The following is a 19318-nucleotide window of genomic DNA, read 5'->3' on the forward strand; positions in this document are numbered from 1 at the left end:
TACAGTAATAATTTGTATATTATGATAGTCATCGATTCTCCTTTGGTGAAATTATAAAGTTTAAATAATGTGTAATATACCTATCCCAGAATATATTTGCTGTTATGTTAGTATGTTTCCTGTGTTTATTGGCTAATAGCTTACCAGAGGTATGAAAATATTTGATTTTCTAAGCAATACCAGTATAGTCATTATTCCATTGACCAGGGGTCCCCAGCCCTCGGGCCAGAGACCCTGAAGCCAACAAAGCTTCATCTGTGTTTACAGCCACTCCTTATCACTTGCATTACCACCTGAGCTTTGTCTCCTGTCAAATCAGCAGCAGCATTAGATTCTCATAGAAGCACGAAACCTATTGTGAACTGGATATGACAGAGATCTAGGTTGCACACTCCTTATGAAAATATAATGCCTAATGATTTTTCAGTGTCTACCATCACCCACAGATAGGACTGCCTCGTTGCAGGAAAACAATTTCGGAGCTCTTGCTGATTCTATTTTATGATGAGTTGTACATTTAATTTCATTGCATATTATAATGTGATAATAGAAATAAGGTGCACAATAAATGTAATGCACTTAAATCATCCCCAAACCACTCCCTGACCCCTGGTCCATGAAAAAATTTTCTTCCACGAAACTGATCTCTGTGATAAGAAGGTTGGGGACTGATGCTACAAACAATTCACATTTAGATATAAAAACTAAATAATACTGATTTGAGTAAAAATTGTGAAAATAATCTCTAATTTGTAAACAGAACTATATCATTGCTTATATCAATTAGTTCTAGAGAGTAACATAATATAAAATAAAAATCAATGATCTCTTAAAGTTCAAACAATGTGCTACTGTAGATTAGCTCTAAAATACATAAATTATCTTTTGGAAAGTATTCAATAAAAACAATAAGTTTTCCAAGTAATATATTGGCCAATTATAAGAGTACTACTCCAAAATTATAGATTCAAGAGTTTTCAAGTATTTCTACCTAAACTCAAAGATTTGAAAATCCCATTAGCTAAAGTATAGAGGTTACTTAAATTTTCGTTTTAATATTTTAATAAATTAGATATCAAGGATATTCACTAGTAAGTAATTATATTATTGTCAATTAGTTTTTATAAGCCACTAAGTTGCTTTAAAGGGAAAGAAAGCTGATTCAACAAATTTTATCTTGGAATAAACATTTGGAATGGCAAGCCAATCAGTATTACAGAGTTCAATTTTAGCAATGGGTTCCATTTATTTAGAATGCAACTAAAATTATACATTTCAAATAGAAACTTTACCAACTAAAATATACTTTTCTAATACCCACATTATTGTTTAATGCCTAGTGATTAAACAGTAATCACTAAGATTTGTCAACTAATTAGACACAAGTTCAAATCTGTTCATTTCCTTTCAATAACTCTGGTAAGTACTTCTTTTTTCTATAAATTAAGCTTAACTAGTTACATTTCTTTGGTTCATTGTGTTAGCTATTTTTGGCCATTAAAGTATTAATGTATTAGACATATATTGATGCTTTACAAAGACTTTTGAACTTCAAAGTTCTCCACTGAGATAAAACCATAAATGATTATTAATATATATTCATACAAATCATCAGAGAAATGCAAATTAAAACTACAATGTAGTATCACCTCACACCTGTTAGGAAGGCTATTACCAAAAAAACAAAAGATAACAAGTGTTAGTGAGAATATCAAGAAAAAGAAACTCTTGTACTTTGTTGGAGAAAACATAAATTAGAAAACAATATTCATGTTTCATTAAAAAACTAAAAATAGAATTAGCATATGCTCCAGCAATCCCACTTCTGTGTATTTATCCAAAGGATTTGAAATCAGTATATCAAAGACATGTCTGCATTTTGATGTTAATTGCAGCAATATTCATAGTAGCTAAAATATGGAATCAATCTAGGTGTCCATCAGCAAATACAAAGATAAAGAAAATGTGGTATATAGACACAATAGAATGGTATACAGTCTTGAAAAAGAAAATTTTGACATTTATGACAACATGAATGAACATGAGGAACACTATCCTTAGTAAAATATTCCAGTCACAGAAGCAGAAATACTTCAAAATCTCACTTATATGTGTAATCTAAAAACTTCAAACTCATACAAGTAGAGAGTAGAATAGTGGCTGCCAGAGACTGCAGGGCTGGAGAAGATAAGAAGTAAAGGAGATATTGGTTGAAGGGTACAGAGTTTAAATTAAACAAGAGGAATTAGAAGATCTATTGATATCATAGTGACTACATACAGTTAATAATGTAATTTATATTTCAAATTTGCCAAATTTTTTTTATTATACTTTAAGTTCTGGGGTACATATGCAGATCATGCAGGATTGTTACATAGGTACACACATGCCATGGTGGTTTGCTGCATTCATCCCCCCGTCACCTACATTAGGTATTTCTCCTAATGTTATCCCTCCCAATCCCCCTACAGTCTGCTATCCCTCCCCAATTCCCCCCACCCCCAATAGGCCCCAGTGTGTGATGGTCTCCTCCCTGTGTCCATGTGTTCTCATTGTTCAATACCCACTTATGAGTGAGAACATGTGGTGTTTGGAACCAACCCAAATGCCCATCAATAATAGAATGGATAAAGAAAATGTGGCACATATACACCATGGAATACTACACGGCCATAAAAAAGGATGAGTTCATGTCCTTTGCAGGGACATGGATGAAGCTGGAAACTATCATTCTCAGCAACATGACACAAGAACAGAAACATTTTTTTAAATGTTATCACCACAAAAAAATAAGTATGTGCAGTGACAGATATGTTGGCTTCATTTATTCACTTCACAATGTATAGCTATATCAAAACATCTCCTTTAACTCCATAAATGTATATAATTATTATTTGTCAATTAAAGTTTTAAAAATTAAAAAATAATAAAATATTTCATCGGTTAACCAGAAAATACCCAAAGTATTTTACATTCATTAATTGTACAAACCAATTTTCATAAACTTTAATAAGAAAACATCACAGATCCAAGAATGACATTTCTGAAAGAAATTTTGTATGCTATAGGAAGCCATGTAATCTTTCCCTCTAAATAATATAATTGGCCTAGAAACTATTAAATTGAGCTTAATTATTTTTAAAACATCTATTTTCATCAAGTACATTATTTGCATTTTTACTCTGGATTTCTGAGCAGTACACCTTTGAAGAAAATATTTTATTTCATAGTTTTAAAATGTTCAAAATTAACTTCAGATATTAAACATCAGAATGAAAATAGTTTCCGGGAAAATGGCAACATGGACATGATTTTGTAAGATACTGGCCAGAAGAGATGAGTGTGCTTTAGCAAATGAGTATATCGGTCCCATATTAAGATGCCCAATCTCCTGTATCTCAAAAATTCCAAACAAAATGTCCAACAACAGCAGAAGTACTGAAAGAGTATTCTTATTCCTCCTGGGCTTTGAAGCCACGACTAGGAAATAGAAAAGTTTCCTCCAGGCACAGAGGAACAGTGATAGCCTGCTTTCCTGATGGTAGTTGTTTTTTGACAGAGATTGTTTGCCTTGAATTGTTTATAGGACTGTGATGATACAAAGAATGGATTTTAAATTTTTTCTGCATAGTGGAGTACTCAGGATAGTTTAAAACCAACAAACAAAAAATACAATCACAAGAACAAAATGATGTTAATTTCTATTAGACCTCACCCCTCCATTCCAGTCCATGGTGATTCTTGTTTAATGGTATCCAGCAGAGCCTAGACACTGGGATTTTGAAACCTCTTACCAGTTGATTCCAACATGGAGCAAACCAAAAATCACTGGGTAAAGGAAACATATGCCAAAAGCTGCAACTAAGGCCATTTGAACTGCAATAGTGGGGAAAATAATAAAAACCTCCAATGCTAGCACACTATTCTAAGAGGGGATGATTAATGGGTCAGAACAAATAACACACATGTTCAAAGAAAAATGGTTATCAAAAAGGAAATTACAAACTGAATGGAAAAAAAAAGAATAAAAGGTTAACGTTTTAATTGCTCAAAAACTTTTTCTGTAGATGTTCCAATACACCCTTATGTCTGTCACATTGTGATGGTGATGAGTCATCTTCATAAGAAAATCATCTTCCTTAGCTGGGCATGGTGGCACATGCCTGTAATCCCAGCTACTCAGGAGGCTGAGGCAGGAGAATTGCCTGAACCCAGGAGGCGGAGGTTGCAGTGAGCCGAGATCGCTCCATTGCACTCCAGCCTGGGTAACAAGAGCGTAACTCCGTCTCAAAAAAAAAAAAAAAAAAAAGAAAAAGAAAAGAAAAGAAAAAAAAAAGAAAATCATCTTCCTCATTTTCTACAGTTCATTTTTCTCCTAAACTACATCAAGTAAGTTTTGGTTACTTGAAGACAAATCATTCCTTTGATCACTTCATGAGATGGTTAGGTAGTAAGAACATCTGTTGCCGAAGCATCTGTCATATGAACATTTCTGCACACCAAGTGATGACAGCAGTTGAGGTGGAGAGGAAAGTGAACTGAAATGCGGAATTTTGCGTGTCTGAAATTGCCAAATTGAAGTTTGAGTAAATAAATTTAAAGGATTTTTTTAATTTAATTCAGGAGTTAAGAGGAAAATTAATAAAAACAGAGAAAATGAGGTTATTTTACCAGGGTTGTAAGATCCACCTTAAGATAGTTTTGAACTTGCCAATTCAGTTGCAGTAAATCTGTATTCTAAGTTGGAAATTAAAGAGATAGGTGAAGAAAAAGAACTGAGTACTTATTTATCCTTGTGTCTTTGGACAAGCAATTTGGATTATGCATGTCAGTGACAAAGTTGATTTGTAATTTGTATTCAGAACTGCTTTCAGGTGGTAAGAGCCTTTTGGTGTGTGTCCATGAGCCATTTAGATAAAAGCAATTTTTAGCATTAGGTACACTGAACTAATGCATAAATAAGCTGACAATTTTATGTATCATAGAATGCATTTTCTACTTATGTTCATTATGGAGAAAGAAAAGGGAGTAGATTTTAAATTCCTTTAACAGGTATTTTACTTCAGCAGTCAGAAACACTAACCATTATTAAGGGTACATACTGGCTGCTTATTAAACAGTATGTGAAAAAAAAAACCATTTTGTTTTTTCACAAACTACAGTTGGCCCTTTCCTTGGGGTATTATACTGCAGCTAATTCAATTGTTTTGCTATACTCTTAACTCTATTTTTCTAACAATAATATAATTGTAATAAGAAATACTACAAGCTGTTGAAAAGATTTCTTATTCTATAAAAATGGCCCATGTTTTCTTTTGAAGAAAATTATATAAGCTTCTAGTTAACACTTTTCAGAATCATACTGTTTTCTACTTTCTCCTAAAAAGTATTCTGAAATTAACTCCCCTGGAAATAATAGGATAAAGATTATGCCAATAATTTCAAGATTTTGAAAAACAAAAATTTTAGACTTAGACTATAATCAACTTAATTATATATATTTTTTTCTAGTGTTTTTTTTTTTTTACTTAGGAAACAGTGATGAAAACTGCCTGCCTTATACACTAGTCCAAAATAACTGTGTGTTTTTAAATTATTATTTTAAGTTCAAAGTTACATGTGCAGGTTTGTTACATAGGTAAACTTGTGTCATAGGAGTTTATAATTAAGATATGGAATCAAAATAAATATTTCTAAATGAGTCATGGTATTTACTTTTGGAGGTGCCTGTGATATGAAATCAATAATATGGCCAGGCATACTGGCTCATGCCTGTAATCCCAGCACTTTGGGAGGCAGAGGCATATGGATCAGCTGAGGTCAGGAGTTCAAGACCAGCCTGGTCAACATGGTGAAATCCTGTCTCTACTAAAAATAAAAAAATTAGTCAGGTGTGGTGGCAGATGCCTGTAATCCCAGCTACTTGTGAGGCTGATTTGATTGAACCTGGGAGTTGGAGGTTGCAGTAAGCCGAGATAGCAGCATTGCACTCCGGCCTGGGTGACAAGAGTGAAACTCCCTCTCCAAAAAAAAAACTACTAATATGATTAAATGGTATTACATGTTCTCACACCACACCATCTAATGTATGGCCAGTGAGCTCTGGACTTTTCCTGTCTTTTCCTGACAAAATGATGGAGCGTATCTCCTTTGTAGGTAAATAAAAGTGTGTTTTGTTTTTCTTAAAAAAAAAAAAAAAAAGCGCTGGCCTGGCACAGTGGCTCATGTCTGTAATCCCAGCACTTTGGGAGGGCGAGGCTGTTGAATCACAAGGTCAGGAGTTTGAGACAAGCCTGACCAACATGGTGAAACTCTGTCCTACTAAAAATATAAAAATTAGCTGGGTGTGGTGGCAGGCGCCTGTAGTTCCAGCTACTCAAGAGGCTGAGGCAGGAGAATCACTTGGACAGAGAGGCGGTGGTTGCAGTGAACTGAGATTGTGCCACTGCACTCCAGCCTGGGCAACAGAGTGAGACTCAGTCTCAAAAAAAATAAAAAAAAAGCCCTTGGAAATTGGATTGATATTTTTTGGAAATTGGAGAAACCTAGGTCAAAAGTGCATAGGAGAATAATGAAGAATAAAATCAAAACCTGAAGAGCCAATGGTAACCTGACTCTACCACTTACTAGTTTGTGAGGTTAGTACAGTTAGCTACAATTTCAGGGCTCAATACCCTGATCTGTAAAATGGCCATAATACTGGCCATTCCGTATGAATACTAGGAATATTAAGCAGATAATATTTCTAAAGTATTTAGAACAATACACAGTCTATTTTGTTTACTCTGTAAGCATATGCTCAATATATAATGAAAGGCAATCATTCTTTCAAGATTTATTATTCTGTTTTTTTTTAATTGTACTTTAGCTTCCGGGATACATGTGCAGATCATGCAGGATGGTTGCATATCCATGGTACACACATGACAATGTGGCAATTTGGTTTGTTGCCTCCATCCCCCAGTCACCTACATCTGGTATTTCTCCCCATGTTATCCCTCCCTGACCTCCTCTGTCCCTCCCTTGCCTGCCCACCAACAGGCCCCAGTGTGTGATGCTCCTTTTCCCATGTCCATGTGTTCTCATTGTTCAACACCTGCCTATGATTGAGAACATGCAGTGTTTGATTTTCTGTTCTTGTCTCAGTTTGCTGAGAATGATGGTTTCCAGATTCATCCATGTCCCCACAAAGGACAGGAACTCATTGTTTTTTATGGCTGCATATTATTCCATGTTGTATATGTTCCACATTTTCCTTGTCCAGTCTATCATCAATGGGCATTTGGGTTGGTTCAAGGTTTTTGCTATTGTAAACAGTGCCGCTATGAACATACATGTGCATGTGTCTTTATGATAGACTGATTTATAATCCTTTCGGTATATACCCAGTAATGGGATTGCTGGGTCAAATGGAATCTCTATTTCTAGGTCCTTAAGGAAGCTTCACACCAGTTTACAGTCCCGTCAACAGTTTTCCTATTTCTCCACATCCTCTCCAGCATCTGTTGTCTCCAGATTTTTTAATGATTGCCATTCTAACTGGCGTGAGGTGGTATCTCCATGTGGTTTTGATTTGCATTTCTTTAATAATCAGTGATGATGAGCATTTTTTCATGTGTTTCTTGGCCTCATAGATGTCTTCTTTAAAAAAAAAAATGTCTGTTCATATCCTTCTCCCACTTTTGGATGGGTTTGTTTTTTTTCTTGTGAATCTGTTTTAGTTCTTTGTAGATTCTGGATATCAGCCCTTTGTCAGATGGATAGATTGCAAAAAGTTTTTCCCATTCTGTTGGTTTCTGGTTCACTCTAATGATTGTTTCTTTTGCTGTACAGAAGCTCTGGAGTTTAATTAGGTTCCATTTGTCTATTTTGGCTTTTGTTGCCAATGCTTTTGGTGTTTTAGTCATGAAGTCCTTCCCTATGCCTATGTCCTGAATGGTTTTGCCTAGGTTTTCTTCTAGGATATATATGGTGTTAGGTCTCATGTTTAAGTCTTTAATCCATCTGGAGTAAATTTTAGTGTAAGGTGTCAGGAAGGGGTCCAGATTCTGCTTTCTGCACGTGGCTAGCCAGTTTTCCCAACACCATTTATTAAACAGGGAATCCTTTCCCCAGTGCTTGTTTTTGTCAGATTTGTCAAAGATCAGATGGTTGTAGATGTGTGGTGTTGCCTCCAAGGCCTCTGTTCTGTTCCATTGGTCTATATCTCTGTTTTGGTACCAGTACCAAGCTGTTTTGATTACTGTAGCTTTGTAGTATAGTTTGAAATCAGGTAGCATGATGCCTCTGGCTTTGTTTTTTTGCTTAGGATTATCTAGACTATTATTCTTTTTCATATATGCTTCTCTATTTTTTCTATTTTTCTACATTTGTTTATAAAATGGCTTTCTCTGATTTTTTTTATGTCATTGAGCACATACCAACACTCAATAAAGACAGATCAATATTTTTGAGACTACTGACTAGTTTAAAATTTAAGGTAATAATAATTTATTGGCCAAATTCATAACAAGAATCCAGTCATAATCCCATCAACTATAAGACAGTTGGCAGGGTACAGTGACTCACACCTGTAATCCCAGCACTTTGGGAGCCCGAGACACAAATCACCTGAGGTCAGGTGTTTGAGAACCGCCTGGCCAACATGATGAAACCTGGTCTCTACTAAAAATACAAAAATTAGCTGGGCTTGGTGCCATGCACCTGTAGTCTGAGCTACTCAGGAGGCTGTGGCAGGAAGAATCGTTTGAAGCCTGGAGGTGGAGGTGGCAGTGAGCCGAGATCACGCCGTTGCACTTCAGCCTGGGATGAGCAAGAATCTGTCTCAAAAAAAAAAAAAAAAAGACTGTTTACATGCTGTACTACACACTTATTCCTTTTTTCTCAAATTATGCTGGAACGAACTAGGAATTGTCATAAATTAGAAAGCAACAAAGTAATATGCAATAAGTGAATTGCTTGTAACATATTTACTTTGTAAAATAAATAGTTGACTATGTGAATTTAATTGTATACTTTGAAATAATGTTATACATCCCATCAATTTTATCTAATTGCATTGATAAGTAACTGGCTAGCTCTTAAAATACCATACTTCCAGAAAGCACATAACTAATAAATTGTTACTACATACAAAAATGGGATCATTCATTTTTAAGACATAATGCATAAATGTCCTAAAGACCAATAACTGGAAAATCATGGTGAAAACAATCTTTATATACTAACGCATCACTGTAATAAAGTGGTTTGCCAAATCATTCACAACAAATTAGATATGGAAAGGTACAATTAATTTACCTGACATTCATAAATCAAAAGCAAGAATGACAAAAATTCAAAACAGCAAATAACTGAGGACAATATGGATCATTCCTTGATATAGACAATGAAAATGTTTCTCTAAAAATTGTAGAAATTTAAGCAAATGTTCAGGCGTAAAAGGAACTCAGCAGTGTTACCAAGTTAAATGTCTCAGCCATATTTATTTTATATATGGCCAATCTTTATTATTTGTAGATTCCGTATTTGCCAACTTGCCCACTCACTAAAGTTTATTTCTAACCCCAAGATCAATGTCACACTGCTAATGACTAAAAGTCATCTGAGGGCACACACAGAGTGACAAAAAATGTGAATGCTCAAAGTGCACATTCCCGACTGAGTTCACACAAGGTAACACTCTGCTTTCTCGTTTCAGCTCTCATAGGGTAAACAAGTGTCCTTTTCACGGTCTATTTAATGTCACATGTTTCCATTTTTGTGCTTTTTGTTAGTGATTTTGCTGTTTAAAATTAGTCTCAAGCATAAGGGTGAAGTGCTGCCCAGGATAGAAAGCACAAGACTGTGATGTGTCTTAGGGAGAAAATGCATGTGTTAGATTAACTCCATTCAGGCACTAGTTATGGTGCTGTTGGTCATGAATTCAACGTTGATGAATTAACATCAGTGAAACATCCAAAATAAGAAACAGGAAACTCACTGACCTGCACATGATGCTGCTCCAGAATGTCTTAAAGTAACATCTGTAGTGAGTGATGAGGCTATTGGAAAGATAGAAAGAGGTTAAATTTGTGGACTCACAAGATAACAACCAACAGGTAAGCTCAGTGGACAGCATTGTTGTAATGCCGAAAGCCAAAGAAGTTATAGGTCATGGTACCCAGGGTCAGGGAAATGCTAGGAAAAAAAGGCTATTGATTTACTATTATACAGGAACACTGTATATAATTGATCAGTTGTGAAAAATGGACATGAAATAAGGTCTCTTGACAGGAACACATATAAAACAAGGTTATTTATTAATCAGTAAATGAAAATGTCACCAGCAGCTCACAGGAAAATTAACTCTGTATTTCTCCCAGAAGCAGTGGCTCAATGTTTTCTAATTATCTATACATATATATGTGTACACACGCACACACACACACACACACACGCAGAATATATATATGTGTTTATATACATATGATTGTATACATATGTATATACATATATATAATCTATTAGGCTATCAGACATCACTAAAATTTTAGAATGATATATAATTCATACATATGTACATTCATATGTACATATTCCAACAGAAATCAAGAGGAGCCATTCTATCTCAAACTCGTATTGCCCAATATATGGAATGAACATATTTTTCTTTTTTTTTTATTGCCTTCAGCCACTTCCTTACCTATTCTGCTAATCACAACATAGCTGTTCATTTATTTTTAAAAGCTCCATTTGATATAGAAAAAAAATATATGTTAAATTTTTACTTAAAAACAAAATATTTTAAAATTATCAGCTTATAGAATATGTTTTGGCTACTTAAAATTGTTATTAATATTTTCCCTCTGTTCTATAGTATCTTATTTCTTACTACACTAAAATATGTATTGTGGCTTCCTGTGTTTTGATACACTTCATTCCTTTTCTTATCTTGAATTTGCTGATGGTCAAATCATTAGTAAAACCCAACAGCAAGCATCAGTGTAGAGAAACAAAAAAGCCAGGAAGTAAACTTTTCCAGGTGCTCTGCTGGTTTCGTAGCTTAAAGTCAAGAAGTCTAATGCGCAGTATCAAAATGAACATTGTAAACTCCATTTTGGCTTTCCTGAGCTTCTGTTATCGATGTGAGTAAAACACGTAAGTAGAAATTATGAATTCTTCTTAGAGTTACGTCAGTAGTGATGTTTCTGAGAATTCAGTCCAAACACAATAGCCAGTTGCTGGGAATATAATAAATAGAAATCAGTAATCAGTAATCTAACGGGAGCGAGAGACACAAACTTGCTGGAATTCCAATACTTTTGTCACATAGTCTGAAATTCAGAGACATATTTGATTTACTGGAGTGCTTAGATCTATGGATGCTCCTCAACTTTCAGTGAGGTTTGACTGGTAAACCCACTGTAAATTGAAAATATATCAGAAGTCCAACTTCATTGTATACACCTAACTTGTGGAACATCATAAATAAGCCTAACGTAATTTAAACATGCTCAGATCACTTATGTTAGCCTACAGTTGGCAAAATCATTGAACACAAAGCCTGATTTATAATAAAAAATGCTTAATATAATTTATTTAAAGCTGTACAGAAAGTGAAATTCAGAATGACTGTGTGAGTACTCGAAGTACAGTTTCTACTGAATGCATATTGCTTTCACAGTATAATAAAGTCAAAAATTTTATGTCAAATCATGGCAAACTGGGGACAGTCTAAAATCTGGAGGAGAAGTCCAGGAATATAAAGAAGTTCAAGCCTGAACTGAAAGGGAAATAACGTAATTCAGGGTCAAGGTGTCAGCTGAGTACAGGACCAGGTTAACACAGATCTGAGCAATAAGAAGGCTATTGTTTTTATATAATTTTCTCTGGGCAAAACTTTGTCAGAAAAAATGGTAATCTTGGGGCAATAGGTGAAAGAAAAGAGCAACTATAGCTACTGAGTCTAAGAGAGATAGATGTTGACTTTTTGGCCTGCAATCATTTCTCTACATATCCTACATACACTTTAGCACCTGCTCAAAAATAACTAAATAATGGAATTGATATATAGTTATATTAAGTGTTTATCCCATGGTTGATCCAATGAAAATTGAGGACAGATAATTTATGTAAACTAATTGTTCATTTATTTCTTTCCATTTTATGTTAGTTGCTTTCCATTTTATGCTTCATTTATTTGTGTTAATTTCCATTTATAGGTATCAACAGAGATTAAGAAAGCAACTGTACTTAAATAATAAAATGAATGTATGTTATATCTCAATCTGGCCTTAGAGTCAGTAGATCAAAGATATTAGTCAAAGATATGTTCAAAGATATTAAAGCTTTTACATTCTTCAAAAAGTTAGACAATTCATATCAAAGACGATTCATGTTATATTAATAACTAAAGATAAATTGTTTGTGGGTTATTTGGGAGTCAAATTGTCCATGAAGCTTTATTATTTCCAAACTATAATGCCTTTATGTACATGAAAATAAAACATTTATTTACAACGTTGACTATTAGACAATGTTTTTATTAGCTTATATCATGTCCTGTTATTATTTTTACCAAATGCTGATGGACTATTTAATTATTATATGTATGAATTATCTTTGAAACTTGAAGACAGTGATCTGAAGCAAAATTTCCTTAGATTCTCTCATTATAGTGATGCTAGTAATTTACAGGCAACCTATAGATAATAATACTTACTAATTAAATGGCCTCTCTTTTTCTCTTCTAAAGGAAAATGTACAACAGAAAACTGGATTCCTTTCATCTGTAGAAGGAATAAATCTCTTCATTGGTTAAAGAACACTGTTCACACACAGTTCGTGTGACTTCAAGGAAAAGGAAACATAAATAAGGTAGCCTAGTGCAAGGCACATGCCAAACTAATGAATTTACTGTGATTTTATTTTGTCACAGCAACTTTGTTGTGTAATTTGAGTAAATTAATCTAAGCTAATCCAAGCCTCAAGATACTTTAGGTAGTCATTTTGATTATGGCCACTACTGAGAAGAAGCAAATTCAAGCAACATAGCAAGGATCGTTCAGTAAGCGGTGAAGCTGTGATTCAAGACACACAATCCAGTGTTCAGGAACTGGAATCTCATACACTAAGCTCTGTTGTCTGTCATTAGCTAGTGCTGCAATCTTAGGAATGAGTCAGGTCTATTTGACATAAGTATTTGTGATAGTTCATTAGGTTTGTAGGTTGATGAGATGTGGGACTTTATTTTTTAATACTATTTCTCTAGTGTTTAAATAATAAAAGACAATCCCATGAACAAAGCATTTCTAATTCCAAATGAAGTTACTGATACATTTAATTTTGACCTAGTTTTTCTTTGAACAATTTATATATCTTAACAGATATTGTGATATGAATGAAAATGCTGACCTAAAGTGTAGTAGAAACTAAATTAATTTTGATCAGAGTAGTTAGAGAGAAATTGAGAGTATCTGAATATCCGGGCTTCTTGCTTTATGAATCGAGTTGCCTCCTTTAGGATCTAGACCCAGGCTTTATTGATGGTAGCATTTATTGACCATGTTATGTGCATCATAAACTGCTAACATTGTTTTTCTCATGCCCTCTAAATTCTCTCAACAATCCTATATTGTATGTCTTAATACATTCACTTTATAGATAAGGATATAGACGGTCACAGAGGTTGCAGTAATCAGAATTCTTTATCTAGAAGCAGGATTCCAGCAGTTTTAAATTCTAAGCTTTTTTATCATACACAATACCTCCTTTACACAACACATTAGAAATTAAATTTCAGGTAATCTATTATTTATTGCAGTAATGATATATTAATAATAACATTTTCGTTCATTACTGAATATTACTGTAATAGATTTCAGTCACAGAAAATGTGCTGGATTGAATGCTTTTGTCTTATAGAAACAGTGCTTATTTAGGTGATGATTTGGCAATTAATATAAAGTAACATGTTATTATAGAATTATTTGACAGTGTGTAGAAAAGATCATTTTTATCATGGAATATACATAACTCAATTTAGATCTTATGATGTATGACAAATCAAATACTTTAAATAATTAATATTTCATATTTATTTTAATTGATTAGTGAATTTCATGCATCTCTTTTTTAACTTTTATTTTACATTCAGAGGTACATATGCAGGTTTGTTATATAGGTAAACTCATGTCACGGGGATTTGGTGCACAGATTATTTTGTCACTCTCATACAAAACTTAGTAGCCAATAGTTATTTTCTTTTTTTGCATTTTATATTCTTTTTAAATTTTTTGTTTTGAGACAGAGACTCACTCTGACACCCAGGTTGAAGTACAGTGGCACAATCTCGGCTTACTGCAATCTCCACTTTCCTGACTAAGTGATCCTCCCACCTCAGCCTCCTGAGTAGCTGAGACAACAGGCGTACACCACCACGTCCAGCCAGTTACTGTATTTTTTGTAGAGATAGGGTTTGCCATGTGGCCCAAACTGATCTTGAACTCCAGAGCTTGAGTGATCTACCCATCTTGGTCTCCCAAAGTGCTGGGATAAAGGGCATGAGCCACTGAAGCCTGGCCCAGTAGTTATTTTTTCTTATCTTCTCTCCTCCCACCTTGCACCCTCAAACCCCTATGTCTGTTGTTCCCCTTCTTTCTGTCCATGTGTTATCATCATCTAGCTCCAATTTATAAGTGAGATATGCAGTGTTTGGTTTTTAGCTCCAATTTATAAGTGAGATATGCAGTATCTGGTTCCTGCATTAGTTTGCTTAGGATAATAGCTTCCAGCTCCATCCATATTCCTGCAAAGGGCCTGATCTCATTCATTTTTATAGCTGAATAGTATTCCATGGTGTATATGTACCACATTTTATCCACTGATGGGAATTTAGTTGGTTTCCATGTCTTTCCTATAGTGAATATTGGTACAATGAACATATGCATGCATAAATATTTATGGCAGAATAATTTATATTCCTTTGGGTATATACCCTGTAATAGGAATTCTTGGTTGAACGGTAATTCTGTTTTTAGCTTTTTGAGGAATTATCATACTTTTTTCCACAATGGTTGAACTGATTTACTCTGCCACCAACAGTATATAATCATTCTCTTTTCTCCATAACCTCATCAGTATCTGTTATTTTTTTTGACTTTCTGGTAGTAGCCATCCCAGATGGTGTGAGATGCTATCTCACTATGATTTTGATTTGAATTTCTCTAATAATCAGTGATATTGAGCTTTTCTTCATATGCCCGTTAGCTGCATGTATATCTCTTTTGAAAAGTATCTATTTATGCCCTTTGCTTACTTTTTAATGAGGCTGTTTGTCTTCCAGTAAATTTGTTTAAATTCCTTATAGATGATGGGTTTTACACCTTTGTCAGATGCATAGTTTGCAAAAATTCTTCCTTTTTGTGTAAGGAAGGGGTCCAGTTTCAATCTTCTGCATATGCAAGTTGTCCCAGCACCATTTATTGAATAGTGAGTTATTCACCATTGCTTGTTTTGGTGTGCTTTGTTAAAGATCAGATGGTTCTAAGTGTGTGGCATTATTTCTGGGCTCTCCATTCTGTTCCACAGATCTACTGTACTTGGTTATTGTATCCCTGCAGTATAGTTTGAAGTTGAGTAGCATAATGCCTCCAGCTTTGTTCTTGCTTAGGATTGTCTTGACTATTCAAGCTCCTTTTTGGGTTCATGTGAATTTTAAAATAGTTTTTTCTACTTTTGTAAACAATGTCACTGATAGTTCGATAGAAATAGCACTGAATCTGTAAATTGCTTTGGTCAGTATGTTCATTTTAACAATATTTTTCTTGATACTTATGACACAAAATCCTTCTTTTTTAAAAAATTATTTGTGTCATCTTTCATTTCTTTGAGCAATGTTTTGTAATTATTATTGTAGAGATCTTTCACTTCCCTGATTTCTTTAGCATTTTCTTCCTTTTGTGGCAATTGTGAATGGGACTGCATTCCTGATTTGACTCTCGATTTGGCTGTTGCAGGTGTATAGAAATACTGCTGAGTTTTTTACATCTATTGTGTGTCCTGAAACTTCACTGAAGTTGCTTATCAGATCTAGAAGCGTTTGGGCCAAGACTATGGGGTTTTCTAGATATAGAATCATGTTGTCTGCAAAGAGAGATAATTTGACTTCCTCTCTTCCTATCTAGATGCTCTTTATTTCTCTTGCTCGATTGCTCTGGCCAGGATTTCCAAAATACTATGTTGAGTAGGTGTAGTGGGAGAGGGAATCCTTGTATTTGTGCAGGTCTTCAGGAGGACTGCTTCTAGCTTTTGCCCATTCAGTATGAAATTGGCTGTGGGTCTGTCATACATTGCTCTTACTATTCTTAGGTATGCTCATTCAATATCTAGTTTATGGAGAGTTTTTAACATGAAAAGATGTTTAATGTTATCAGAAGTCTTTTCTTCATCTATTCAGATAATGATGTGGTTTTTGCCTTTAATTTTGTTTGTGTGATGAATAACATTTGTTGATTTATGTGTGTTAAACCAAAATTGCGTCTCTAGGATAAAGCTTACTTGATCATCATGGATTAGCTTTTTAGTGTACTGCTGGATTCAGTTTGCTAGTATTTTGTTGAAAATTTTTGCATCTATGTTCATCGGAGATATCGGCCTAAAGTTGTTGTTGTTGTTGCTTCTCTGTCACGTTTTGGTATCAAGATGATGCTGGCCTCATAGAATGAGTTAGGAGAACCTCATCCTCAACTTTATGGAATAGTCAGTAGGACTGATACCAGCTCTTCTTTGTACCTGTGGTATAATGTAACTTTGAATTTATCTGGTCCTAGACTTTTTTGGTGGATAGGATATTTATTGATTAACTTTTAGAGCTTGTTATTGGTGTGTTCAAGGATTCAATTTCTCTATGATTCAGCTGTGAGGATGCAGATATCCAGAATTTACCCATTTCTTCTAGTTGTTCTAGTTTGTGTGCATAGAAATGTTCATGGTATTTACTGATGGTTATTTGTATTTCTGTAGGGTCAGTGGTAACATCCCCATTTGTTGATTCTAATTGCGTTTATTTGGATCTTCTCTATTTTCTCCTTTATTAGTCTAGCTGGTGTACTTACTAAATTTTTCAAAAACCCAAATCCTATATTTGTTGATCTTTTAAGTGTTTTTCGATTTCTTTTCTTTTGCAAGCATTTGGAGTTGTTTTGCTCTTGTATTTCTAATTCATTTAATTTTGATGTTAGGTTGTTAATTTGAGATCCTTCTAACTTCTTGATATGGGCATTTAGTGCTGTAAGTTTCTCTCTTTGAACTTCCTTAGCTGTTTTCCCAATATTCTAGTGTGTTATCTTTGTCTGCATTCGTTTCAAAAAATTTCTTGATTACTGTCTTAATTTTATTATTTGCATACATGTCATTCAGAAGCAGATTGTTTAATTTCCATGTAATTGCATTGTTTGAGTGATTTTCTTAGCCTTGAATTTTATTTTTATTGTACTGTGTTCCAAGAGCATGTCTGGTATGATTTTGTTGTTTTTGCATTTGCTGAGGACTGTTTTATATCTAAGTGTGTGGTTGATTTTAGAGTTTGTGCCATGTCACAATGAGAGGATTGTTAGTTTGGGTGAGGAGTTCTGTAGATGTCTATTACTTCCATTTGGTCTAGTATTAGGTTCAGATCCTGAATATCTTTGTTAATCTTCTGCCTCAATAATCTCTCTGATGCTCGCAGTGGGCTGTTGCAGTCTTCAAATATTATTGTGTGGGAGTCTTAGTCTCTTTGAAGATCTTTAAGAACTGGTTTTATGAATATCAGTGCTTCTGTGCTGGGTGCATATATATTTAGGATAATCGGGTCGTATTGAATTGAGATCTTTGCCACTGTTTAATGTCCTTCTTTTTCTTTTTTGGTCTTTGTTGGTTTAAAGTCTGTTTTGTCTGAAATTAGGATTGCAACTCCTGCTTTTTTCTTTAAGAATGTTGAATATAGACTCCCAGTCTCTTCTGGCAGGCCCATTGTTATCCTGATGGGATTCCCTTTGTAGGTGACCTGGTCATTCTCCTCTGCTGCCTTTAACATTTTTCCTTTCATTTAGATCTTGGGCAATCTGATGATTATGTATCTTCGGGATGATCTTGTGTAGTATCTTTCCAGAGTTCTATTTCCTGAATTTGAATGTTTACCTTTCTGGTGAGGTTGGGGAAATAATTCATGGAAAATATCCATAAATGCGTTTTCTGATTTATTTTTTTTCCTACCGCTTTCCTGAAAACCAATGATTCATAGATTCGGCTTCTTCACATAATCCCATATTTCTTGGAGCTTTTGTTTGTTTCTTTTCATCCTTCTTTCTTTATTTTGTTCTGTATTATGTGAGAGAGCTTGTCTTCAAGCTTTGAGATTCTTTCCTCAGCTTGGTCTATTCTGCTCTTAATACTTGTGATGACATTGTAAAATTCTTGTAGTGTGTTTTAAAGCTCTATCAGGTCAGTTAGGTTCTTTTTTATATTGGCTATTTCCTCTGTCAGTTTGTATGTTGTTTTATTGTTGTTTTTAGTTTACTTAGTTTGTTTTTGCCATTCTCCTGAATCTCAATGATTTTGTTCTTAACCATGGTTTTAATTCTATTTCTGTCACTTCAGCCATCTCACCCCTGTTAAGAACCCTTGCTGGAGAACTAAGACAGTCGTTTGGAGGTTATGAAAAGACTCTGGCCATTTGAATTGCTGAAGGTCTTCAATTTGTTCCTTTTCATCTCTCCGTGTGAGTGTTCCTTTAGCAGCAGTATAGACAAAGTACAGTCAGTAGACTTCTTTCCTGGGTGTTTTCACAGAGCCAAAGCTTTGCAAAGGGCCTTTATTTGTAGTTGACATTTTTATCTTTTTATCTCAGGGGTACGTTAGCAAAGTATTTTTGGTGTTGAGTTTTAGGATATAATCCAATAGGTGACACCTAGGTGTAATGGGTAGTAATAGGATTTTATTCAGTCATGTGGCTATCCTATATTTCTTCACAATTGCAGCTGTGCTCCCTGTCAATGCTTTGAAGGTGAGGGCTCCCCTCCAACCTGAATACTGGCTACAGACAACAGCTTGGCATTCCTAGGCTGCTCGCCACAGCTCTGGGTGATTTCATTTTTTATGTTCCCTTCTCGGGAACATAAACCTAGAGGCAGCAGAGGAAAAGACCTTAGCAGTGGTTGTGGCTAAGGGTCTTGCACTTGTCTCCTGGGACTCTACCCCAGATAGATTCAGAGCATCAATCACTCAGTGCAATCAGCCTGGGATGGGATTCTTTGTTGTCTGTACAAGCCAGGGAGGCCCTGCCTATTGATGAGCA

At 34.7% G+C, this 19318-nt stretch overlaps 1 long non-coding RNA gene across 1 annotated transcript in view; it reads right to left on the reverse strand.

Annotated features, from left to right (window-relative positions):
• Positions 1 to 6981: 6981 nt before the first annotated feature.
• LOC144581620 (uncharacterized) overlaps positions 6982 to 19318 on the reverse strand; it is a 55694-nt gene continuing 43357 nt past the window's right edge. Inside the window, exons 2-3 of the long non-coding RNA XR_013532677.1 lie at positions 9987 to 10043; positions 6982 to 8819 (exon numbers count right to left, since the gene is read on the reverse strand). This is a non-coding gene — a long non-coding RNA (uncharacterized LOC144581620). The remainder of the gene's footprint in view (positions 8820 to 9986; positions 10044 to 19318) is intronic.

This window comes from Callithrix jacchus, chromosome 2 (genome assembly GCF_049354715.1).
Source record: "Callithrix jacchus isolate 240 chromosome 2, calJac240_pri, whole genome shotgun sequence".
Taxonomy (NCBI): Eukaryota; Metazoa; Chordata; class Mammalia; order Primates; family Cebidae; genus Callithrix; species Callithrix jacchus.